A 26,695-nucleotide genomic window follows, 5' to 3' on the forward strand; every position below is an offset into this window, starting at 1 on the left:
GCTCTATTTCACGTTACTTTCTTTTCTTCATACACTCTGTATTCTGGCTCTAATAACCCACTTGCTCTTCCCTTTTTATGACTTTCCATCTTCCATGCACCTTAGCACACAGACTGTTCCCTGTAGCTGGCAATGCCCTTTCTCCTTTCTTCTGTCTCTTTAACTCTTTAGCTTCCTTCAAGGCCTGGCTCATGTACCATCTCCTCTGGGAAACCTTCTCTGGTTAGCATTCAGTGTCTTCCCCTACAGTCATCACATGTCTGCTCATCTGTTTACATGCTGTATACTCCCAAAAGAGAGTGACTCTCTGAGGACAGGGCTTGTTATTCATTTTGTCTTGTCTCCAGTGCCTACATTGGACGGTATCTTGTGCATAGTAAGTCTTTAGTAAGTGCTCAGTGGTTTGAATTCTAAAATAAAATAGTCACTTCCCCTCTAAGGTTCCTGTTTTTTCTACTTCAATAATCAGTTCTTTCTTGTTGGGCAGAGTCAAGTATGGTAATTCCTCTCATCACTTAATCCCTTTTCAAGTAGGAAATTATCATTAAGGCAAGCCAAGAATTTGTTAACAACTTTGCTCTTGTCAGGGAAAAGATTCCAGAAGATGCTTGTACCCCTGGAGTTTTCCTTCACCACTACTGGGTCAGGCTTACCATCTATTTCTTGAACTCTTTCTCTTCTCCTCTTGAGTTAGTATTATTAATAGTTATTAATAATAAAGTAAAACTAGCATTATATGACACTTTAAGATTTGCAAAATACTTTACAAATATGGTCTCTTTTTGTCCCCATAACAACTATGGAAGCAGATGCTATTATTAACCCCATTTTACAGATGAGAAAACAGAGGCAGGCAAAGGTTAAGCGATTTGCCCATGGTCATATAGCTAAGTAAGTGTCCTAAGAGTCAGGTCTTCCTGATTCCATGCCACCTGGCCTCATTTAAGACCCAGCTCATGGGCCCCCTCCTCCTTGAAACTTTCCTTCACTGTCCCCTCAACTGAAGGGGAATCCACCTTCTTCAAATTTCATCTGGGAACCCTTTGAACCTCTTCTTTCCCCTGATACTCATTTTTTGCAGGTGTCATATCCCCCACATTAGACTGTAATCTCACTGAGAACAGGAACTTTGGTTACTCATCCTCATCATCTAGTACCTTGTACAACATCTTGCCCATGATGGGCACTTATTAAATTTCTGTTGCATCTGAGATCCTGCTCTACACTTACTTACACTCTCTAAGATGGCTCTGAGCCTATATCCCCATCTGGAAAATGGGGATAATGATGCCACCATTCCTCCCTCTATCTCAGGGTTGAAATTTAGGATGAAATGAGATAAAGTAGCTGAGAACATTTTGTGAAGTCCAAAATGGTATACTGACAGGAGGGCAGCCCTAAGCTTTGCTACTGGAAGGTAAGTCTTTTCCCATAATTTGTTTCTTGTTGCCCCTCTTATAGCAAAGGGCATGTCTAGTGACTGGACATTGTCTTTGACACTCTAGGGGGTGCTGCTGCATCAGAGCTCTAGGATAGCACCATTCCCCAAGGTCATTTCTCCATTCCCTTAGAAATACAGCTAGGTCTCAACCCCTCACCCAATCCCCCACCTCCCAGTTCTTCCTGCCTAAAAACCTTTAAGATTTTATTAATACTGATGATAACCCATCTATCTACATCCCTTTGCTTTACAAATCATTTTTCCTTCCAATACCAATATGATAATTATTATGCCCATTTTACAAATAGGAAAACTGAGACTCAGAGAGGTGAGGTGACTTGCCCAGAGCCACACATGTGGTAACTGCTAGAACTGAGGATAAAAGCCAGTCCAACTTCAATGTGCTCTGTCTCCTTTCACTTCCTCAGTTTTGCTCAAACTGCTCAGCTGGTTAGCTACGGAGGAGTGTGGGAGAAGATAGTGCAAATGCTTTTAGTCTGCATCATTTATTTAGCTCTTCCTGCATAGAGAGCCCTAGCTGGTGTTTCCCACATGCCGAAAAGGAGTCTAGAGGTTCACAGAATCAAAGAAAAAGTATGAATACCGTACTCTGCATTTTAGTCTCAAGTCTGCTGAAACAATTTTTTAAAATTTTCTCGACATTATTCCAAATCTACACGTTTCTTATTTAGAGAGAAAAGTGTCCAAACTCACATAGTTCCCCCATGCCCTGGGATGTTTCTCTGACACAAGACTTTTATGGAAATCTTAAACAAGGAAAAAGTTACAATACTTTAAAATATAGTTTGGAATTAACATTCTGCTCCACCTTGAAGAGATCCAGTTACTAAATCTAAAACCATTTCCTATATGACCACTTCTCTCAGTTCAAAGGGGCTTCCTTCAGAAAGGAGGAGAAGGTTGTTTTATGATCCTCTTCATGTCAGGGAACGGGAAAGGCAATAATCTTAAGTACCCAAGAGGTATTTCTTGTTCTAAATTTGGTTAATTCTAAATTCTATTTCCCCAGTGCCTTAGCATTTCTCCTTCATTATTTATATGCTTTGCTAAAAGGAAAGTTCTGGAAAGAAAGTTAGACTATGGATTTATTTTTACATTAAAAAAGATTTTTTATGTTACATTTAAGTTCAAAGTTGTTTCCCTCTCTCCATCCCTCCAATCTCAAATATTTGACACAGATGTGTACATTTGTGAATATATATGTATGTGTGTGTGTGTGTGTATGTGTATGTGAAACTATATGATACATAGCTCCATAGATCAGTTCTTTTTCTGGAGGTAGATACCATCTTCCTTCATATATATCCTTGGTAGTTGATTTGAATATTCATATAACTCAGAATAGCTTAGTCATTTATATTTACTCTTCAAACAATTTTGCTGTTACTGTATATAGTGTTGCCTTGGTTCTTCTATTTCACTCTGCATTATTCCATGCAAGTCTTTCCTTATTTTCTTAAAATCAACCAGTTCATCATTTCTTATGGCCCAGTGGTATTCCATCACAACCATATACCACAGTTTATTCAGTCATTCCACAATCGATGGGCATCCCCTCAATTTTCAGTTCCTTGCCACCACAAGGAAAGCTGCTATCAATATTTTAGAATATATAGGTTCCTTTTTCCCTGATCACCTTGGAAAATGGACCTAATAGTGGTATTTTTGGGTCAGAGTGTATACACAGTTTTCTAACTCTTTGGGTGTAATCCCAGCTTGCTTTCCAAGATAGTTGGACCAGTTCAAAGTTCCACCAACAGTATATTAGTGTCCCAATTTTTCCACACCCTCTCCAACATTTGCCATTTCTACTCTTCTAACATTTTAACCAATCTTGTTGCCTCCAGTGCCTACATCGGACAGTATCTTGTGCATAGTAGGTCTTTAGTAAGTGCTCAGTGGTTTGAATTCTAAAATAAAATAGTCACTTCCCCTCTAAGGTTCTTGTTATTTCTACTTCAATAATCAGTTCTTTCTTGTTGGGCAGAGTCAAGTATGGTAATTCCTCTCATCACTTTACCCCTTTTCAAGTAGGAAATTGTTATTAACGCAAGCCAAGAGTTTATTAACAACTTTGCTCTTGTCAGGGAAAAGATTCCAGAAGATGTCTATATCACTGGAGTTTTCCTTCACCACTACTGGGCCAGGCTTACCATCTATTTCTGGAAGTCTTTTCTCTTCCTCTTGAGCTAGCATCATAAATAATTAAGAACAGTAAAGTAAAGCTAGCATTATATAGCTCTTTAAGATTTGCTACACATTTTACACATATGGTCTCTTTTTGTCCTCACAATAACTACGGAAGTAGATGCTATTATTAACCCCATTTTACAGTTGAGAAAACAGAGGCAGGCAAAGGTTAAGTGATTTGCTCATGGTCACATTGCTAAATAAGGGTCTGAGGCTAAATTTACACTTGGGTCTTCCTGATTCCAGGTCTAGCATTCTATCCACTATGCCACCTGGCTGCATTTAAGACCCAGCTCATGGGCCCCCTTCTCCTTGAAACTTTCCTTCACTGTCCCTTCAGCTGACAGGGAAGCCACCCTCCTCAAATATCATCTGGGAACCCTTTGTCTGCATCTCTCCTTTCTCCTCATACTCATTTTTTGCAGGTGTCATATCCCCCACCTTAGACTGTGATCTCACTGAGAACAGGAACTGGTTACTCATCCTCATCATCTAGGACCTTGTACAGGGTCTTGCCCTATAAGTGGGAAATGGTACCTCAAAGTTGTTTTAAATTTCATTTCCCTAATCAACAGTGATTTAGAGCAATTTTTTCATATGTCTACATATATCTTTGTTCTTCCTCAAAAAGACTGCCTGTTCATATCCTTTAGCCTTTGATGAATTAAGAAATGATTCATATTCTTATAAATCTTGACAACGTTGAGATATGAGGCCTTAATCTGAGAAATTGTTTATAAATTAGCCCCCCAAATTTTCTGTTTTTCTTCTAATCTTGGTTACATTGGCTTTACTTGTACAAAACAAATTTAATTTGATGTAATCAAAATTACCCATTTTATATCTCATAGTGTTTGCTCTCTCTTGTTTATTCATAAATTCTCCTATCCATAAATCTGATAGATAACATACCATATTCTTTTAATTTACTTATGATATCTCCCTTTATGTCTGTCATGTATCCATTTTGACCTTATCTTGGTAGATGGCATAAGATATTGGTCTATAGAAATATTTATTTCTTAATATTTTCAGTTGAACTAAAAAGGAAATATTTTAAATGCTTCTATGATAATATATTCAAGGACATGATATTTCATAATATCTGTTTAGAGCAAGGGTTCTTAACCTGGGGGCCTAGGAACTTGCTTTTCATAACTTTTTCAATAGAATTAGTTTCCTTTACTTTATTATATGTAATTACATACAATGTTATATTATTCTTATATTATCTTTTCATTTTATGCCTTTAAAAATATTATTCTAAGAAAGGATCCATAGAAAAAAAGTGAAAAGCCTCGGTGTAGAGAATAGTGTTAGGAATTAAGCAAATGTAAAAAACAAATTCCATCTTCTACTAGGAGGGACAGGGAGGAAAGGAAATAAGCTCACTTGCATCCAAAAAAGAACTGCATTCTTTTTCCCCCTTCCCCCTCTCCCCATATACATATGTGTGCCTCACACATGTTTAACAAATAAATTTAATAAGTATTTATTGAACAAAGAAAATAGAGGAAATATACAGTTTTTTTCTTAGACCAACAGAAAAACTTTTTCACAAGAAAATCTCTTCAGCCAGAGAAATCAGCAGTTACCCAAATCTCACCGCAATCACAGTGGTAAAGGTGACTCCATAGTACTGAGCTGTAGCAAATGATTAAAAAAAGGGCCCCATGGAATGAATGATGTCACCCAAGTATAAGCAGAAGGGCAGTTTAAGCACTAACCAGTCATGGGTGCAGAGCTTGGCCAAACATTGTGCAAGAGAGCACTTCAAAGAGCATTTCCTGTTCAGCTCCTCCATTTCAGGAAGGTTATTCATTATGTAACCCCTCTCGATTCACAAGCAGAATAATGCAGTCTTGTAGTCTAATGCAATTTTCAATCTCCTCCCGGCTGACATTTTTGAGAAAAGGGGATTTAAAAAAGAAAAAAACCCACAAAAACCCCCAACCAACTCATTATAGACACTCCCTTAACATCCTTCCATAGCTATTACACTTGAGTCCTTGTCCAACTGATAAAGAGATTGGAAGGGAACCCAGCTTGGGATGTTCATTGATTTTATTTGCTCCTGGTTTACTTTTGAGAGCATTAAAGTTCCTGGATTTGGGAAGATTGTTGCTTGTGGCTTAAAGGCTGAAGCCCCCAAATGTCTCAGCAGACTCTAGTGAAGGAGCTGTTGAGCCTGAGTCAGCTGAGCAGAGTCCCATTAACAGCTGGGTTGGTTTCTACCTTATTGCACTGTATCAGTTAGGTTATATAATCACAAAATCATAGAGCTGGAAGGGACCAACCCTTTCATTTTACAGATGAAGCAACTGCCCAATCCCTCTTAACTCGTGCCTTCCCTCTATTAATTTTTTTTCTATTTGTCCTGTACATAGCTTGTTTGTACAGATTTGTTTGTTGTCTCCCTTCTTAGATTGTGAGCTCATTCATGCCATTTGTCATTTTTTATATTCCCAGGACTTAGCACGATGCCTGCCACATGGTTGTTGTTTTTTAATCATTTATCCTGTCCAACTCTTCATGACCTCATTTGGGGTTTTCTTGGCAAAGATACTGGAGTGGTTTGCCATTTCCTTCTCCAGTTCATTTTACAGATAAGGAAACTGTGGCAAACAGGGTTAAGTGACTTGCCCAGGGTCACATAGCTAGTAAATATTTGAGGCCATATTCAAACTCAGGAAAATGAGTCTTCCTGACTCTAGGCCTGGTATTTTACCCACTGTGCCACCTAGCTGCCTAGAGAAATTAAGTAACTTGCCAAAGGTCTTATAACAATTTAGTGACAGAACCAGAATTAGGAGATCTGGAAGAAATCTTAGAGATCATCTAGGCTTCATTTTGTAGATTAGGAAATTGAGGTCCAGTGAAGTTGTGTGAGTAGCCCACAGTCACTCAGGTAATTAGTATCAAAGCCAGGATTCAAACCAAATTCTCTAGGTCAAATCTAGGGTTCTTTCCATTGTACTACCCTACGGTTTACTGTCACCCAGTCTAACAACCTTGGCTATAAGGAATTATCTTAAAGTATAGTCTTGCTTGTTTATTTTGGAAGGATAAATAAGTACAAGATGAAAGATATGCTCAATCAGAAAATATTTATTAATCATTTACTATGTGCCAGCTACAGTGCTAAGGCCTGGGGATACACAGAAAGGTAAAAACCAGTGCCTGCCTTCAAGAAGCTCACAATCTACTGGGGGAGACAATATAAAATGTATGCGAAGCAAGCTATGTACAGGATGATAGGAAATAATTAACAGAGTGAAGGCACCAGAGTCAAGAAGGGAAAGGCTTACCACAGAGGATGGAATTTTGATTGAAACAAAAGCAGTCAGGGAAACCAATTGGCAGAGATAAAGAGGCATGGGGGACAGCCAGAGAGAATGCCCAGAGCTCTTGTGGGTAAAACGGCCAGGAGGTCATTATCACTGGATTGAAGAGGACATGGTAGGGAGAGGGAGGTGTAGGTATAAGAAGACTGGAAAAGCAGGAGGAGGTTAAATTGTGAAGGGCTTTAAATGCCAAACAGAGGACTTTGTATTTGATTCTGGGATTTAAATAGGCAGCCACTGGAGTTTACGGAGCAGGGGAGTGACAAGATTGGATCTGTACTTTAGGAAAATCACTTTAGTGGAGCATGGACTGGAGTGAAGAGAGATGTGAGGAAGGCAGACTCACCAACAGGCTACTGAAATAATCAGGCTTGAGGTGATGAGAGTCTGCACTATAGTGGGAGCAGTGTCAGAGGAGAGAAGGGAATTATTCAAGAGATGGTGCATAGAAGAAATCAACTACAGATAACAGACTGGCAACAGATTGGATATAAGGATGAGAGAGAGTAAGGAGGCAAGGATGACCCCAAGGTTATGAACCTGAGGACTGGGAAGATGATGTTGCCCTCTACAATAATAGGGAAAGTAGGAGAGGGAGAAAGGGTTGTAGAGGAGTGAGAGTGAGTTTGTTTTTGGACTAGCTGCTGTCATCTTTTGAAGACTTCAATTAGGAAAAAAACAAGTACTAATGGAGAGAATGATCCAAAAGCTTTTTACATTTGGCTTGGGAATTGCATTGTATTGCTTTTGGCAAGATATTTACCATCCTAATTATATTTTGTTCAGGCTGCGTCTGGGAATACATACTGCCTGGATCGGGTGAAGAGAGGACTCTCTTTCCTAACTTACCTTGCCCTCCAGTTTCTATGATAAATGCAGAGCAAATGCTTTCCATTTGGATAATGGAGAGCTATCAGGGAACTTGTAGAGAAAGACTCCAGACAAGAGGCAGCTTTTGTTTTTACTTTTTGACAGCTGTGTGCCATCTTTCTCCCCACTGTTCTTCATGAAGGCTACATTGCTGCCCTGGAAAACCTTCGACTGGAGCCCTCCTCTTTCCTTTGGGAACTTCCTTCCTGGAAAAAACCATTTTTAATCCTCCAGTCATGCTTCATCTCCTTCTCTGGGGACTCTCTCCAGGCACCATCTTCTCTCTAATACCTCCCCCTTTCAGGAACCTCTTTAGACCTTGTCATCTTCCATTAGAATATAAGCACCTGGAGGGCAGACACTGTCTGGTTGACTTATCTTTATAAACTTAGCACTTAGCACTGGACTGTCACATAGTATCTATGCATTCAATAAATGCTTTATCTTTTTGTCTGTCTATCTATTCTACTTGATTGGGTATGGGCCCTGGAAGCCCTTCCCTCCACCCCCCCTCCACCCCAGTTTTCCAATGTGGCCAAGTCTTTGGCGTTATTCTGAAGCATTGACTCATCCCAGTAATCCTTTCAAATGGTCTTTCATTGTGGTCCCACGCCCAAGCCTCCAATTCTCTGTTACCTCTAGCCTAGTCCAGCCTTTCATGGTCTGTTACCTCTGGATCTGCCTCCCCACCCCACCCCCAAGCCACTTCCCACCTTTGATTCCATCTAGACCCACTCCTTGACACTTACGTAAGTGTTCATTTTGTGTTCATTAAATCACTCAGATTCAATGGGCCCACCTGTCAGATTTGACAAATGTCACAAATGCTCAGATTCTTAAAATCTGGTCAATAGTGAGAATTCTTAAAATCTTGCCTACCCCAACCTGTCTTTTAATAACCCTATCTCAGACAGAAAGAAGGCTTGCATTGAATTCTTTCAAGGCAGGATCCGCATCATTTGCCTTTGAATTTAGGAATTCCCGTACCTCTAGACCTCAACACATGCAATGAACATAAGGTAACAAATGACCCCTGGATATTGTTAGAAAGTTGCGTTTTCTTACACAATTAGGCACCCGTTCTCAGAAACTGCGTCAAATGTGCATGCTTAGATTCATAGAATTAGATCTAGCAGTGACCTTAGAAGTCCTTAAGTCCAGTGTTCTCATTTTATAAATGAGGAAACAGACTCAAGCACTTGAAGTCACATGTCACACTTCTGATGAGGGCGAAGCTGGATCTTGAACCACAGGTCTTCTGATTCACCCAGACAATTGAAATAGTCTTCTGCTTGGTCTCCCTGCCTGTGGTCTCTCCTAACCCACCTCCTACTCAACTGTCAAACTGACATTTCTTAATCTCACATCTCACCATTTAAAATATCCTACTGCAATAAACACTAGTGACTCCTTATTACATCCAAGATCAAATATAAAAATCTATCTAACTTTAGGAGCCTTTCACAACCAGGCTGCTTCCTATCTTTCCAGTCTTCTCACACCTCAATCCCCTCCACACTTTCTGTGGTAAAGGGACCCTAACCTCCTTGCTATTGCTTCCCCCTCCCCCAAAGACATCTCCCAATTCTTCAAATTTTAACTAGTTGTCTGCAGTGCCTGGAATTCTTTCTCTTCTCATCTCTTCCTCCTGGCTTAGTTTAAGAGCAAGGACTCTGGCATACACAAGATGGCCTGCTGTACAGGTTCTTAGATCTTCTTTTCTTTTTTTAAAAAAAAAATATTTAACTTGATTCTTTAAAAATTATTTTGTTTTCAGTGTTCTGCAATCACTTCCATATATCTTAGATATTTTCCCCTCTCTTACCCTCTTCCTCCCTCCTTCCCCACCCCCTCCCCAAAATGGCATGCAATTTTATATGGGTTGTACACATACATTCCTGTTACATATATTTTCACCTTAGTCATGTTGCATAGAAGAATTAAAATGAATGGGAGAAACCATAATACAAAACAAAACAAAATATGATACAGGAGAAAATAGTCTGCTTCTTTCTGTGATACAGTTCCACAGTTCTTTCTCTGGATGTGGAAAGCATTTTGCCTCAAGAATCCACTGGGTATTTTTTAGGTCCTTGCATTGCTATGAAGGATGAAGTCTTCTAGAAAAATTCCTTGCATACTGTGGTTATTGCTGTGTACAAAGTTCTCCTGGTTCTGCTCCTTTCACTCAGCATTAGTTCATATAAATCCTTCCAGCCCTCTCTGAAGTCTTCCTTTTCATCATTTCTTATGGCACAATAGTATTCCATTACATTCATATACCACAATTTGTTCAGTCATTCCCCAATTGATGGGCATCCCCTTGATTTCCAGTTTTTGACCATCACAAAGAGAGCTGCTATAAATATTTTTGTACATGTGGAACCCTTTCCCATTTTTATGATCTCTTGGGGATAAAGTCCTAGAAGTGGTATTGCTGGGTCAAAGGGTATGCACATTTTCATAGCTCTTTGGGCATAGTTCCAAATTGCTCTCCAGAATGATTGGATCAGCTCACAGCTCCACCACCAATGAATTAGTGTTCCACCTCTCCCACATCTTCTCCTACATTTATCATCTTCCTGTTTTGTCATGTTAGCCAATTTGATAGGTGTGATGTGGTACCTCAGAGTTGTTTTGATTTGCATCTCTCTAATCAATAGTGATTTAGAGCCTTTTTTCATGTGACTATAGATAACTTTAATTTGTTCCTCTGAAAACTGCCTGTTCATATCCTTTGACCATTTATCAATTGAGGAATGACATATTCTTGTAAATTTGAGTCAGTTCTCTATATATTTTAGAAATGAGGCCTTTATCACACACACTAGTTGCAAAAATTCTTTCCCAGTTTTCTGTTTCCCTCCTAATCTTGGTTGCATTGAGTTTGTTTGTTCAAAAACTTTTCAGTTTAAGGTAATCAAAATTATCCACTTTGCACTTCATAATGTTCTCTATATCTTGTTTGGTCTCCATAAATCTGACAAATACACTATTCTTTGCTCCCCTAATTTGTTCATAGTATTAATCTTTACACCTAGATCATGTGTGTATCCATTTGGTACATTTGTGTATGGTGTCAGGGATTGGTCTATGCCCAGTTTCTGCCACATTGTTACCTAGTTTTCCCAGAAATTTTTGTCAGACACTGAGTTCTTATCCCAGAAGCTGGGGTCCTTGGGTTTATCAAACAGTAAATTGCTATATTCATTGACTACTGTGTGTTGAGTACCTAACATATTCTACTGGTCTACCCCTCTGTTTCTTAGCCAGTACCAAGTGGTTTTGATGATTGCTGCTTTATAATACAATTTGAGATCTGCTAGGACTAGGCCACATTCCCTAGCATTTCTTTTCATTAGTTCCCTTGATATTCTGGACCTTTTGTTCTTCCAGATGAATTTTGATATTATTCTTTCTAGATCTAAAAGATAATTATCTGGTAGTATGATTGGTATGGCACTGAATAAGTAAATTAATTTAGGTAGGTAGAACTGCCATTTTTATTATATTGCCTCAGCCTACCCATGAGCAGTTGATGTTTGTCCATTTATTTAGATCTGACTTTATTTGTGAGAAAAGTGTTTGGTAATTGTGTTCATACATTCCCTGGGTTTGTTTTGGCAGGTAGACTCCCGGATATTTTATAGTGTCTACCCTAGCTTTAAATGGGATTTCTCTTTCTATCTCTTGTTGTTGGGCTTTGTTTGCAATATATAAAATTGCAGATGATTTATCTGGGTTTATTTTGTTACTTGCAACTTTGCCAAAGTTATTTATTATTTCAAGTAGTTTTTTTACTTGATTTGCTGGGATTCTCTAAGTATATCATCATATCATCTGCAAGGAGTGATAACTTAGTTTCTTCTTTGCCTAATTTTTTCCTTCAATTTCTTTTCCTTCTCTTATTGCTAAAGCTAACATTTTTAGTACCATATTGAATAACAGTGGTGATAATGGACATCCTTGTTTCACCCCTGATCTTATTGGAAGTACATCTAGCTTATCCCCACAGCATATAATGCTTGTTGATGGTTTTAGGTAGATACTGCTTATTATTTTATGGAAAGTTCCATTTATTCCTATGCTCTCCAATTTTTTCAGTAGGAATGAGTGTTGTATTTTGTCAAAAGCTTTTTCTGCATCTATTGAGATAATCTTGTCGTTTCTGTTAGTTTTGTTGTTGATGTGATCAATAATGCTAATAGTTTTCATAATATTGAATGAATATTGCATTCCTGGTATAAATCCTACCTGATCATTATGTATTATTCTCATGATAAGTTGCTGTATTCTTTTTGCTAATTTCTTATTTAAAATTTTGACATCTATATTCATTAAAGAAATTGGTCTATAATTTTCTTTCTCTGTTTTGGTGCTTCCTGGTTTAGGTATCAGAACCATATTTGTATCATAAAAAAATTTGGTAGGAGTCCTTCTTCACCAATTTTCCCAAATAGTCTATATAGTATTGGAATTAACTGCTCTTTAAATGTTTGATAGAATTCACTTGTAAATCCATCTGGCCCTGGAGATATTTTCCCAGGGAGCTCACTAATGGCTTGTTCAATTTCTTTTTCTGAGATGGGGTTATTTAAGTATTCAACTTCCTCTTCTGTTAATCTGGGCAATTTATATTTTTTAAAATATTCATCCATCTCATTTATTTATTTTTTATTTAACTTTTAATATTCATTTTCACAAAATTTTGGGTTCCAAATTTTCTCCCCTTTTGTCCCCTCCCCCACCCCAAAACACCAAGCATTCTACTTGCACCTATCACCAATCTGCTTTCTCTTCTATCATCCCTCTCTGCCCTTGTCTCCATCTTCTCTTTTGTCCTGTAGGGCCAAATAACTTTCTATACCCCTTTACCTGTATTTCTTATTTCCTAGTAGCAAGAACAGTACTCGAAAGTTGTTCCTAAAACTTTGAGTTCCAAGTTCTCTTCCTCCCTCCCACCCCACCCCTTCCCTTTGGAAGGCAAGCAATTCAATATAGGCCATATCTGTGTAGTTTTGCAAATGACTTCCATAACAGTCATGTTGTATAAGACTAATTATATTTCCCTCCATCCTATCCTGTCCCCCATTACTTCTATTCTCTCTTTTGATCCTGTCCCTCCCCATGAATGTTGACCTCAAATTCCTCCCTCCTCCCCATGCCCTCCCTTCCATCATCCCCCCCACCCTGCTTATCCCCTTCTCCCCCACTTTCCTGTATTGTAAGATAGGTTTTCATACCAAAATGAGCGTTCATTTTATTCCTTCCTTTAGTGGAATGTGATGAGAGTAAACTTCATGTTTTTCTCTCACCTCCCCTCTTTTTCCCTTCACTAATAAGTCTTTTGCTTGCCTCTTTTATGAGAGATAATTTGCCCCATTCCATTTCTCCCTTTTTCCTCCCAATATATTTCTCTCTCACTGCTTGATTTCATTTTTTTAAGATATGATCCCATCCTATTCCATTCACTCTGTGCACTCTGTCTCTATGTGTGTGTGCGTGTGCGTGTGCATGTGTATGTGTGTAATCCCACCCAGTATCCAGATACTAAATAGTTTCAAGAGTTACAAATATTGTCTTTCCATGTAGGAATGTAAACAGTTTAACTTTAGTAAGTCCCTTATGACTTCTCTTTGCTGTTCACCTTTTCATGCTTCTCTTCATTCTTGTGTTTGAAAGTCAAATTTTCTTTTCAGCTCTGGTCTTTTCATCAAGAATGCTTGAAAGTCCTCTATTTCATTGAAAGACCAATTTTTCCCCTGAAGTATTATACTCAGTTTGCTGGGTAGGTGATTCTTGGTTTTAGTCCTAGTTCCTTTGACTTCTGGAATATCCTATTCCACGCCCTTTGATCCCTTAATGTAGAAGCTGCTAGATCTTGTGTTATCCTGATTGTATTTCCACAATACTTGAATTGTTTCTTTCTAGCTGCTTGCAATATTTTCTCCTTGACCTGGAAACTCTGGAATTTGGCCACAATGTTCCTAGGAGTTTCTCTTTTTGGATCTCTTTCATGCGGTGTTCTGTGGATTCCTTGAATACTTATTTTGCCCTCTGGTTCTAGAATCTCAGGGCAGTTTTCCTTGATAATTTCATGAAAGATGATGTCTAGACTCTTTTTTTGATCATGGCTTTCAGGTAGTCCCATAATTTTTAAATTGTCTCTCCTGGATCTATTTTTCCAGGTCAGTTGTTTTTCCAATGAGATATTTCACATTATCTTCCATTTTTTCATTCTTTTGGTTTTGTTTTGTGATTTCTTGGTTTCTCATAAAGTCATTGGTCTCCATCTGTTCCATTCTAATTTTTAAAGAACTGTTTTCTTCAGTGAGCTTTTTAATGTCCTTTTCCATTTGGCTAATTCTGCTTTTGAAAGCATTCTTCTCCTCATTGGCTTTTTGAACCTCTTTTGCCAATTGAGTTAGCCTATTTTTCAAGGTGTTATTTTCCTCAGCATTTTTTTGGGTCTCCTTTAGCAAGGTGTTGACCTGCTTTTTATACTTTACTTGCATGTCTCTCATTTCTCTTCCCAGTTTTTCCTCCACCTTTCTAACTTGATTTTCAAAATCCTTTTTGAGCTCTTCCATGGCCTGAGCCCATTGGATATGGGCTGGGATACAGAAGCCCTTGACTTCTGTGTCTTTCCCTGATGGTAAGCATTGTTCTTCCTCATCAGAAAGGAAGGGAGGAAATACCTGTTCACCAAGAAAGTAACCTTCTATAGTCTTATTTTTTTTCCCTTTTCTGGGCATTTTCCCAGCCAGTGACTTGACTTCTGAATATTCTCTTCACACCCACTTCGCCTCCAGATCCACCCAGCCAGCGCTTGGGGTCTGAGATTCAAATGATGCTTCCCAGCCTCAGGGCTTTTGGTGGGGGCAGGGCTGCTATTCAGTGTGAGATTAAGTTCAGGTGCTCAGGTAGGGGCAGGGTCACCACACTCGGCTCAGTTCCCTCAGGGGGTTTATGCAGAGACCTTCAACAATGGATCCAGGCTCCTGCCTGCTTGGGGAGCCCTTGTCTGCTCCCACCTCTGCTGCTGCCTCCTGAGGGAGCCTGAGTTATGGGGGCACCCCACTCCCTTCTCGGCAAGCTGAGAAGACCCTCTCACCAACTTTTGGGGCCCGTGGGTGGAGGGACCCACGTGGCTGCTGGAGATTCTGTCCCTGAAGCCTGCTCGGATCAGCTCCTCTGGGTGCCACATGGCTAAGGCAGGGCTGGGCTCAGCTCCAGGTCCGCAGTGCGACGGACCTTTTGCGAGAGGTTTTCAGGGCTCTCTGAAACAGAAATCTCCTTCGCTCCACTGTTCTGTGGCCTCTGCTGCTCCAGAATTTGTTGGGAGTTCTTTTTTACAGATATTTTATGGGCTATGGGTTCGGAGCTAGCGTATGTGTGTCTTTCTACTCTGCCATCTTGGCTCCGCCTCCATCCATCTCATTTAGATTGTTGAATTTATGGGCATATAGTTGGGATAAGTAATTTCTAATTATTGTTTTAATTTCCTCCTTATTGGAGGTTAGTTCACCCTTTTCATTTTTGATATTGGTAATTTGGTTTTCTTCTTTTTAATCAAGTTGACCAAAAGTTTATCAATTTTATTGTGTTTTTCATAAAACCAGCTCTTATTTATTTTATTTATTAGTTTATTTAATTTTTTTATTTATTAGTTCAATAGTTTTGTTAATTTCAATTTTATTAATCTCTCCTTTGGTTTTCAGTATTTCTAATTTAGTATTTACTTGGGGATTTTCAATTTGTTCTTTTTCTAGCTTTTTCAGCTGCATGCCCAGTTCATTGATCTCCACTTTCTCTATTTTATTCATGTAGGCATTCAAGGATATAAAACTTCCCCTAAGAACTGCTTTTGCAGTATTCCATGATTATTGTCATTCTGTTGAATGAGGTTGTTGATTGTTTCTATGATTTACTGTTTAACCCACTCATTCTTTAGGATTAGATTGTTTAGTTTCTAATTAATTTTTGGTTTATCTTTACATTGCCTTTGATTACATATAATTTTTATTGAGTTATGATCTGAAAAGGATACATTGACTACCTCTGCCATTCTGTACTGGATGGTGAGGTTTTTATGCCCTAGTACACTATTTCTGTCTATGGGATCACCATTCAACCAGTCTCCCATGTTAATGTTACTTCTACCTCCCCTCTCCTCTCTCTCCTCTAATTTGTCCTTCATTAGGCATCCAGAAAAATATTCCATGCTGATAGATCTGACCATATTATTCCTATGCTCAGAAATTTTTCATAGGTTTCTTCTGTGTATGGACTAAAGGTCAAATTTTTCTGCCTAGCATTTAAGGCCTTCCACAGTTCACCAACTTTTCTGGCCTTTCATATTACTTCCCTCTATATATTTTATGCTCTAGTAGATTAGCCTACTTCTGCACACAGAACATAGACTGCCCTTTCCTGAGTCTCTCATGTTGTTTACTAAACCTACAAACACCCCCTCCTTCCTCCTTTTACCTATTAAATTCCTATATATTCTTTAAAGCCCAGTTCAAATGCCACTTTTCTCACCTTTCCTCTTACTCCCCACCCCACATAACACTTGATTTTGTTGTTTTTATAATATGTTATTGTGTGTTATAGTCATTTGTCAATACACCAAGGTGCCTTTTCTCTCAGTAGACTGACTGTAAAACTCCGAAGGACAGGAAGTGATATCTTCCAATCACCCCCTCTTGGATGCTTAGGATAGTGGCCCACACTGTAGGAGACGCTTAATGTATTTATTACATGAATGAACGATTGAATGAACCTTAGAGTCAGGAAGATCTGAATTGGAATTCTGCTCCATATACTTACTGGTTTCCTTATCCTGGGCCAGTCATTTGCCCTCTCCCAGCTTCAGTTTCTTCATCTATAAAATGGGGATGAGAATAACAAATAAGGTGGTGCTTTACAAACCTTCGGCTATTTAAATATTATCTATTAGCATTTTAGATGACCTATCTTCCCAACTGAGTAACACGTACATAAAACCAATTTAGTAACGTCATGATTCTAGATTGACAAACTTATACAGGCTTCATAAAGGTCAAAACACTAGCCATTTGCTTTTCTGAAGAAAAACAGCCCTAGGTTCAGATTACAGTTTCCTCTGGAGACTCATGCCAAAGTCCTAAAGGAAGCATTTTTCTTTATTACCCTCGATCAGTCACAAGGACAGCACAGTGAGTCACTCTGGGCTCCCTCTTCCTCGGTTTTCCTTAGACCTCAGCGTCTGGGTAATTTGATGCTTCCTTCAATGTAAATAGATACGATTCTAACCATTTTGCAGCCTTGGCTCTGTAAGGCCTTAGCACTCCTTCTAAAGGAGCCACTCCCAAGTATCCTCTCTCTGGTTAAGTTTATAAAATTAGTGACTCCAAGACCTAGAATTTTCCAGGTAAGGCAACCTTCCCCCAAAACAAAAGTGACCTCTTCCCTGGTTATTGTTTGGTTGTTGTTTGCTCTTCCTTGTCAAAGCAGAACCATGACATCAGGAAGGTGATGCCATGACTTGAAAGTGAATTGGATTTAAGTGAGGCAGGGCTGTGCAAAGTCACCAGCCTCGCCTTCTCCTCTGGAGCCATCTGGGTCCAGTGGCCAGACGTAGATCAGGACCACTGGAGATGGTCACCTGACCATCTTTAGCTTCTGGGAAATGGTTAAGATTTTCCCAAACTGCTCCTTTGATGTATAATCAGCAACTGATTTATACTATCTCTTCCACTTTTAACCTTCTACAACTCTATGACAAACTTAGAAGCCTGTTTCTTGAATGACATCTATTAAGTTATCTCAAGATCAAATCAGGGAAATTTTTTGTCTTACTTAACTCCTCCTTGTGGGGAGGTAACCCTGAGTTCTGTTAGGAGTCTTGTGCTGGCACACCAGAGTACACACCCTGACAAGTTGCAACCAGGTAGGAAGACTGATCAACTGTCTTTTATCTCACAATTAGCCCAAGGCTACAGGATGATGGATTGTTTTAACCTGAGCAACCTTTAGTTGGGTGAGTACCCACAACATCAAAGTTAAAGATCTTTGAAATATTGAAATAAAGGAAATAAGAAGGGTTGTGAATCTTACTGATCCCATGACTCTCCTCTGGGTATAAGACTTACTTGTAAAATCTGTTAACTAGACTAACCTTGGTGAGGGATGGGGTAGAGGAAGGAAGATGAGTAATTCAGCAGACAGATATTGAATTACCTTTCAATCCCATAGCTAACCAATTCAACTCTATACTGCCCTACCCTTAATGTCCTTGCTTCTAGTTTTGTCACTGTTTATACCTTGCGAAAACCCCAATCCTAGGTATGGTGTGGTGTGCTAGACTTATTTAAGTAAGAAGACATGGGTTCAAATGCTGATTGTGCCTAGGTGACCTACTGAATGTCTGAAGCCCTCTTTTCTCATCTGTGAAATGAGGCAGTTAGATTAGAAGTCCCCTAAGGTCCCTCGGGGCTCCAGTTCTATGGTCTTCTATTCCCACCCTTTGCTATTTTTCCTTCTTTGGGAGTGCCAGGAATGTATAGTTTGCTTTATCTGGCAAATAGATTCTTATCCTTTTTGGGGTCATAGGAGCCTCAGGCGGTCTGGTGAAGCCTACTTATAGAATACTTGGAATAATGTTTTTAAATGCATTAAAGACAACATGTAAGATTACAAAGGAAACCAATAATATTGAAACATACTTATCAAAATGCTTGTTAAACTATGACATATTCACAAATTTAGCAATGAATATAATATAGTAATTTCAAAGTAATTTAAGATAGCTGCAACAACTCTGATATGAAATTATCTGTAATTTCTATTAGTGAGAAGGTCACCGGGACTGGCAATACTACTGCGATTTGTTGTCTATATTCATAACTGAAGGAAAAGCTAATATTCAGTAAAAGTTTACTAAAAAGAGATGTAATTTTTTTCCCCATCCAAATTCATAAACCCTCTGAAATCCATCCCTGGAGTCCAGGGTAGGATACCTTGAGCTTTGTTATGTAAATCCAACTAGACCCTTCCTGCAGCAACCAATTCTTTTATTTTTTCCTGATTGGGTCTTTGTCATGAGTCCCTCTATTCCTTCCTGACTCTCTCACCCTGACTGTAGAGGCTGTCTGCCTGACTTCCCTCTTTTTCCTTCTTCATACCTCAGAGAACCCTTTTGCATCGCATTTTTTTTCTTTTCTTCTCCTTTACTGAAATCTCTGAAGAAGAGATGACTCTCCTCCTGGACAACACCAAGATCTCTACTTATGCCCTGGATCCAGCCTCTCCCTTCTCTTCAGGAAGCTTGCCTTTGACTCACTCCTTCCTATCTTGCCTTCCTCTCCGATACTTCCTTATCCATTGACTTCTTCTGTTCTTTTCTTGTTGCCTACAAGGATGCCCAGATCTCCCTCACGTTTAAAAAAACTTTACTTGCCCCTGGGCTATGCCCAAGATACCATCTCATACCTCTCTTTCACAAACTTCTAAAAAAAAGTCACCTGCACTTTTTACCACCAATTCCTCACCACCCACTCGCTTCTTAACCCCTTAACCTTCTGACCCCACCCTCTACTGGAATTGTTCTTTCCCAGGCTACCAAAGGTCTCATCTGATCATCTGATTTTTGTGGCCTCTCAATTCTCATCCCCTTTGATCTATTTGAAACTTTTGATGGTGTTGATTACCCCTCTTTTTGGATTGTCCCTTCTCCCTGATCTGGTTCTCTTCTGACCTATCTGACCTTTCCTTAATTTCCTTTGATAGATCATTATCCATTTCCAGTGCTCTGCATTTAGGTGTTCCCAAAGTCTCTGTTTGGGGCCTCTTCTTGGTGACTTCATATACACCCGTGGGTTTGAGTATCTTTTCTGTACAGGGAATATCCAAAGCTGACCATTTAACCCAATCCTTCTCCTTAACTTCAGGCTCTCATCACCCACTATTTCCAGGTGGATTCCCACTAGCTCCTCAAACTTAACTAGCTCAAGACAAAATTCATTATCTTCTTCCTCACCCCCTGAGAGGGATAAAAACAATCTACCCTTTAAACTTACCTATTTCTAGAAAGGGCACCATTTTCCTTCCAGTCACCCCAGTTTGAATCCTCCAACCATCCTTGACTCTTTTCTTTCCACCCCCAAATTCATTGAGTTGTTGATTCCTGTCCATTCAGCTTCCGTAATTCTCCACTTTCTCTTTTACCCTTCACATATCATTATTACCCTAGATCTGGTCCCTCACCTCTTTGGATTTTTCACAGAGCCCCTGTTGAGAAGTTCTCTTAAATTTCTTGGGAGGGACATGTCCATCAGGAAGTGTCCAGTGACTGTGGGTCAAAGATAGGAGACCATGCTGAAAGTAAAGATTTGTTGCCATACTAAGGAATCTGCTTTTACTAATAGCTAATTTTGATTTCTGGAGTACAAATTTGATTTTCATACGCTTTCATGTCTTCTGACAATATACTGTCAATCTCTGTATTTTGTGGCAACCTGGGATAAAAAAAATAAAGCATTTCATAGGAGAGAAAGGAGTAGAGAAAGAGAGTAATCAACCAGGGGAGAAATGAGGAGTATTTGGAATGCAAATGGTGGGATTTATCATCAGAATAAGAAAGCATTCTCTGTTCAAGGACAGGAGACAAGGGGAGGAGACTGAATGCTTAAAAGACAAAATTGTAGGGTCTCTTATCCAAGGATAGCTAGTAGTTGTTGCAATAGCAGATGAGACCATCTGCTTTCCTAGGTCCTTGTGTAGAGCTTATGAACTTTTTAGTATTAGCCTACCCAGTGGTTGGGGGATTTCTGCACTGAGTCCATCAATTTATCACAAAATATTTTGGTATCTATTTTTCCCCTAGACTTTCATGTTTTTAAAAATTCAATTTTATTTTATATTCAGGTTCCCATTCTCTCCCTCTCACCAGCTATTCCTCTAACCTCCCCCCAACCACACTGAGAAAACAAGAAAAACAAAATCTGTTACAAACATGTATAATCAAGCAAAACAAATTCTGACACCGCCCCCCCATAGATAGATGTATGTATAGATACATATGACATTTATCTATTTGTATCTATATATGTATGTGTGTACATGAGCATATTTTCATCTTGAGTTCTCTGAAGTTGTGGTTGTGATGAGGTTAATGGTGAGGGGAACCCCAAAATACCGACGGTCCGGGCCATGCTCGAATGAATTCGACTTCTTAAAGCCAAAGAAAACAAAGTTTATTAAGGATTCGCCTAATTGGGTTGCCTCTTAAGGAGCCTAAGCACTTGTGACGCTGGTATTCACAAGCGGGCCAGACACAATCCCAGCTAGACAGAGTCTGAGCTGGATTGGATCTGAGCGCCTTCATGGAGGCAAGGTGGGACTTAAATACAGAAAAGAGTATAGGAGGGATCTGGGGGGGGGGTGGTGGTGGACTGGTAGTCCAGGGTGATGGGAGGGGGGGTTTAGGAAGGGTCTTGAGGAGAAGTCCAAGGCTGGAAACACCTGGAGGCTATCAGGAGATAGCAGAATGGAGGGTTTTGGGTGGGAAGCAGGTAGGGCAATCAAGGGATAACGGACAATGATCACAGATTTGTGTATGAAAGGTCAGATTCTGTGAGGAGAAACAGAGAGCACAATTTGAGTATGAAAAGCCAGGTTAAGTGAGGAAATTCCAGGGGAGCTCAAGGAGGCTCCCAGAGTCTGAACCTCATCAGTTGGTTGTTACATTGATTAGAGTTCTGAATTTTTCAGTCTTTACAATATTGTTTTGTAAAAATTGTTCTCATTCTGCTTACCTCATGCCACATTAGTTCATACAAATCTTCCCGGGTTTCTCTAAAACTGTCCCCTAATTGATGAGCATGTTGTCAGTTTCCAATTCTTTACTATCACAAAAATTGCTTATAAATATTTTTGTACAAATGGTTCCTTTCCCTCTTTCTTTCATCTATTTGAGGTATAGAAAATAGGCATTTAATCACATGCCAGCACTTGATTAACTGCTTTACAAATATCTCATTTGTTTCTCATAACAACTTTGAAAAGTAGGTGCTGTAATTATTTTCATTTTACAGTCAAGGAAACTGAGGCAAACAGAAGTTTAGTGACTTGTCTGGAGTCACATAGTGTCTGAGGCAGATCCACCATTGGTTTAGCTCAGTCTTTGGTACATACTACCTGCTTAAAAGGTTCTTCCTTCCTCTTTCTCTTTCTCTCTCTCTTTCTTTCCCCTCTCCCCGCAAAAACACCCAGAGAGGTCACCTATTTCAACTTACATTATCTTAAGGCTGGACAGGGTTGGTCCTAAAGAATGCCTAGTCCAAATTCCTCATTTAACAGATGACATAGAGGGCAGTTTGCCTTAGGGCCCAGTCACCTGAGTGACCTTTCTGCTCTTTGGCGTAACAGATGGATTGCTCCAACAGTGGTCCATAAGACATTCTTTGTGGACCCCAGGAGAAATCCCCCTTATGGAAAAAGGCTTCCCCCCACTACTCAAAAAGGTGATGCAATACTTAGCCCCAAACCCACTTTAGTCACAAGGGACCCAACTCTCATATTGTCATCCCTGGACTCAGCATTAGGCTCATATATTTCTGGAGCCCCTAATGTGTGTCCACAATGTCCTGGCCTTCTTTGTCTCCTTGAAGGCCTGTCCTGTGCTACCTTTATTTTTCAAATTTAATTTCTGTTGAAACATTATTCTTTTATATTACCACCATTTCTGAATATATCTTTCCCATTCTCCTCTCCTCTTGTTTCCTCAGAGGGGGAGGAAAAGCAGCTTATTGAAACCAACCCAACCCCTTAAGATGTCTACACACATCTGAACTTCCCCTTCCACCCCTAGGGCTTTCCCTGTGTGTGCATTAGTGAAACTTGTTACTCCTCCAAACTGATAGAAGTTCTTATTACGTTCTGTTTTTTAGATTTTCAGATGCAAGAACTGGGGGGCTGATGGGGGGAGCAAACACAATGGAGAGGATCTGGGAAGATCCCTACAGAGACAAAGAGGGAGAGAGAGAGAGAGAGAGGAAAGAGAGAGAGAGAAAGAGAGACTGTATACAGTTGTAGGAAAGTCTTATCTCTAATTTGTACCCAAACTGAATTACGACAAACTCCAAGAACACCCCTGCTCTAACTTCCTTTCTCTAGATTTAATATCAGATGGTATTATCTCATTTCCTAATGCTTAACTTATTTTGATACTAAAACTAGCTGACTGCTAGAGAAGATTAAACAAAAGAAGAACTAACTTATAAAACATTCCCGACTTTTTTTTCCTGTATATAAGTTCATTGCGGGGCAGGGCAACTTCCAAGCTAAGGAAAGAGTGCAAGCACCCTGGCTCAATTTGACTGCCTTGAAACTGATTTTCTGTAGGATTTTCAAGTTACTTCTCTTGAATGAGTGGTTGGTCATTGTATTAATCAGAATTCCGAAGTTTGCTTTCCTTTGAAATTAACTTTTACATTCATATTCTGGGAAGTGTAGTATGTTAAACATAGACCATGGGGGTGGGGTGGGGATGGGGGTTATCAGGCAAATCAATCAAATCAACCCATTCCACCTAAAGTAACTCATAAGATGCTCATAGCATACTCATAAGATGCTACACCATGATATATTTATAAGGTAAAAAAATCTCAATTGTATGCTGGTTGTAAACAACACCCAGACAATTCTCTAGTGTCAAGTCTATTTTCTGAAAGATTTGATTTCCAAACCAGTTAGAATCAAAGGTTCAAGTGCCTGGCAGTATAGAGAATAACCAATGGCATTTATTAAGTACCTACTATGTGCCCAGCATTGTGCTAAGGCTTTTGCAAATACTATCTCAGTTGATCCTTAAAACAGCCCTCAGGGTCAGGTACTATTATTGTCCCCATTTTACAGCTCAGGAAACTGAGGCAAACAGAAATTATTTGCTCAAGGTCACACAGTCAGTGTCTGAGGCCAGATTTGAGTCTTTCTGATTCTAGGCCCAGAGCTCTATCCACTTTGCTACCTAGCTTCACCTACCAGTGTAGAGGAGAAAGTGTTCCAGCTAAACCCCTGTTTGGGCTGGGGGGTTGGGGGGAGAGGGGAGTGCCTTGGTCATCTCACTTCCACATGGCCCAAGATGGACCTGGAGAACTTTGGATGATTGGAAGATTTTGGTCTTCCCATATTCCTCTAGGCATCCTAACAGCGTCTCCAAAATAACTAGCTGATGGCAATGCCTGCGTTGGGACCTAAGAACAGACTGAATGAGACGAGGAAAACACATTGCAGGCTCTCCAAAAAGCTCAGAAGAAAAGCTACACAATATCTAAGGGGACTATCTTAAGGACTCCAATAAAAGGATTTCCAGGAGCTGCCAACTGCATTTTTGTCCCCGGTGCTCTCCAAGCTTGGGGCCACTTCCCCCTAGATTCTACATGGCTTTGAGGGATCAAAATGTAGCTCAGGTCCTGCATAACACTGGTCTTATAAAGGTCATGTTTAGATTTAATGCGACTGCTGGAGAAGTCAGCATGGTTACCCAGGGCCAGAACCCTAAGGTCACTCAAGAAGCTCCTCTGGGCACCAATGTTGTATGGGTTACAAAGCCCAGATTCTAGAATGCTTGGATACTGGAACACTCTCCCAACTTTTTTTAATTTTTGGAATAAAACAAGCATTTCCCTAACATAGTACAATAAAAGAGAGGATTGCACTTGAAATTGCAAATCTTCTATGCACATTTTGTATTCCTTTCATACATACAACAGGATTATCACATAAATTTCATTTTTTTCTTCCTTCCCATCCAAAGATGGCTACCATCAGATACAAATATATATATAATACATTATACATATATTATACATATAAAATTATTCTATACATATTTCTACTTATCCATTCTTTCTCTGGATGCAGATAGCATCTTTTTCATATGTCCATTATAGATAACTTGAGTATTTATAATAGCCAAAATGACTTACTCCCTCCAAGTCATTCTTAAAACAATATTGCTGCTACTGTATACAGTGTTTTCTTCGTTCTGCTCATTTCCTCTTCATTATTTCATGCAAATCTTTCCATGTTTTTCTAAGATCATTGAGCTCATCATTTCTTAGAACACACAACTTGTTCAGTCATTCCCAATTAATTCACAAGACCAGAGGCTTCATTCCCTTTACTTAAAATGGAAAAGGACAAAATCAGAGACCAAGGACCCAGATCCTTTCACAAAAAACTCAGAAGGGAGAAAGCCCCAAGTCTTCTCTCCTCTTCCAGTGTTGCCGTGAGCAGTGGGCAAGGAGATACTCAGGAGTGCCAAGGCAAAGAGAGCAGGCTAAACCTGAGTCAGGTCTTTTGAAAGGTACCCCCAGATCTGGCTACACAGTTAATCAAAAAGGTCTTCTTCTAACCAAGTGGTTAGAAGATTGGAACTAGTCACAGCACTTCCACACATTCCACGGTGTCTCCAGGAAGCAGGTTCTTCAGTTATTACCAATGTGTATGTCCCTTGAAAGAACACTAAGGTAAGTGAACTTATACACAGCATTCAAAACTTCTCCATTTGCTGTAAATGATGGTTCCACGTATGGATGGTGAGCACCTGTTTTTTTCTTGGTGTTAATTGTTAGGCCAAAATTAGCACAAGCAGCAGAGAATAGACCTATACTTTGTTGTATCTCGGCTTCAGAGGCTGCATTGAGTGCACAATCATCTGCAAACAGAAAATCATGCACCAACACTCCCTTCACTTTGGTCTTGGCTTGTAGCCTTTTCAAGCTGAAGAATTTACCATCAGTGCGGGAGCTGACCTGGAGTTTATGTTCATACTTAATACATTATATTATTAAAAATAAGTAAAATATTTGAGCCTGCCATTTTTTTCCCAGATGGGAATGGGTAGAAAATAAGATATGTCTTGAATGTGTCTGGCTAAAAGTATTATTGATATTCCCTATAAGTGAACTGAGAGCAGATGGGATGAAGATTGTTGCTCAAGAGAAGAGGAATGGAATCCACCACTCTCATTTTAACTTCTGTTTTCAGTTCCTCACTTCAGTTTAAGAATTGCTTTCTTTCTTTTTTAAAATATTCACATGTAAGACAAATAATTTTTTCTTACAGCATTATTTCAGAGCACTTGGGTTCAAATTTGGTTTTTACCTCTTATTTGCAGATCCTTGGAAAGGTGGCTCCCTTTTTGGGCCTCAGTTTCCTCATATGTAAAATGAGGGGGTTAGACTAGTTGACCTTTGAGTTCCATTCGAGTTCTACATCTATAATCTGATGAACTCCTTCACTTTTTGTAAAGCCACCTTTCCTTGGAGAGAAACATGAACTTCTAGGATTATGTTTCTTAAACTATTCCTTAGAACCATTTCATGAAGCAGTCCAAGAGAATCCTGGAAATAAGTAAGTCTTAATAAGCAGACCCTGCAAACCTATCTACTCTGTTGTCTTTGTTGTCCCTTGATCACTTATGACATAAGTTCATCCAAGGAGGGAAATGGGGGAGATTGCCTGAAGCCTAACATATGAATTTTGGGCCATCACTTATAAAAATTGTGAAAGTGCGTAGGGTGGTTTAAAGATATTGCTTCAACATATTAATATAAGTCAGCTATCAGGCATAAACCAGAATGTGTTGTTTTAATTCATAAGTAAAGGATAAATGAAATGTTAACTGTTAGGGAAACGTAAGTAAAGATATTCAAGTCCTAAGTGGTGGTTAGTGAATTTTGCTATTTGAGGTAAAAATTCTTGGGACCATAATTTATTATTGTTTTGAGTTTGATTACAGGGATGGTTGTTTGAATTGTCATGAAGCCAATAGTAGAAA

The 26,695-nt window shown here is 39.4% G+C and overlaps 1 protein-coding gene across 1 annotated transcript in view; it reads right to left on the reverse strand.

The window, feature by feature from the left end:
* TUBB1 (tubulin beta 1 class VI) overlaps positions 1-19,169 on the reverse strand; it is a 32,817-nt gene extending 13,648 nt beyond the window's left edge. Inside the window, exons 1-2 of the mRNA XM_072633415.1 lie at positions 19,035-19,169; positions 16,699-16,753 (exon numbers count right to left, since the gene is read on the reverse strand). The gene's annotated coding sequence lies outside the window, so the exon portion shown is untranslated. The remainder of the gene's footprint in view (positions 1-16,698; positions 16,754-19,034) is intronic.
* Between the last annotated feature and the right edge of the window lie 7,526 nt (positions 19,170-26,695).

The sequence above is a fragment of the Notamacropus eugenii genome, chromosome 1 (genome assembly GCF_028372415.1).
Source record: "Notamacropus eugenii isolate mMacEug1 chromosome 1, mMacEug1.pri_v2, whole genome shotgun sequence".
NCBI classification, from domain to species: Eukaryota; Metazoa; Chordata; class Mammalia; order Diprotodontia; family Macropodidae; genus Notamacropus; species Notamacropus eugenii.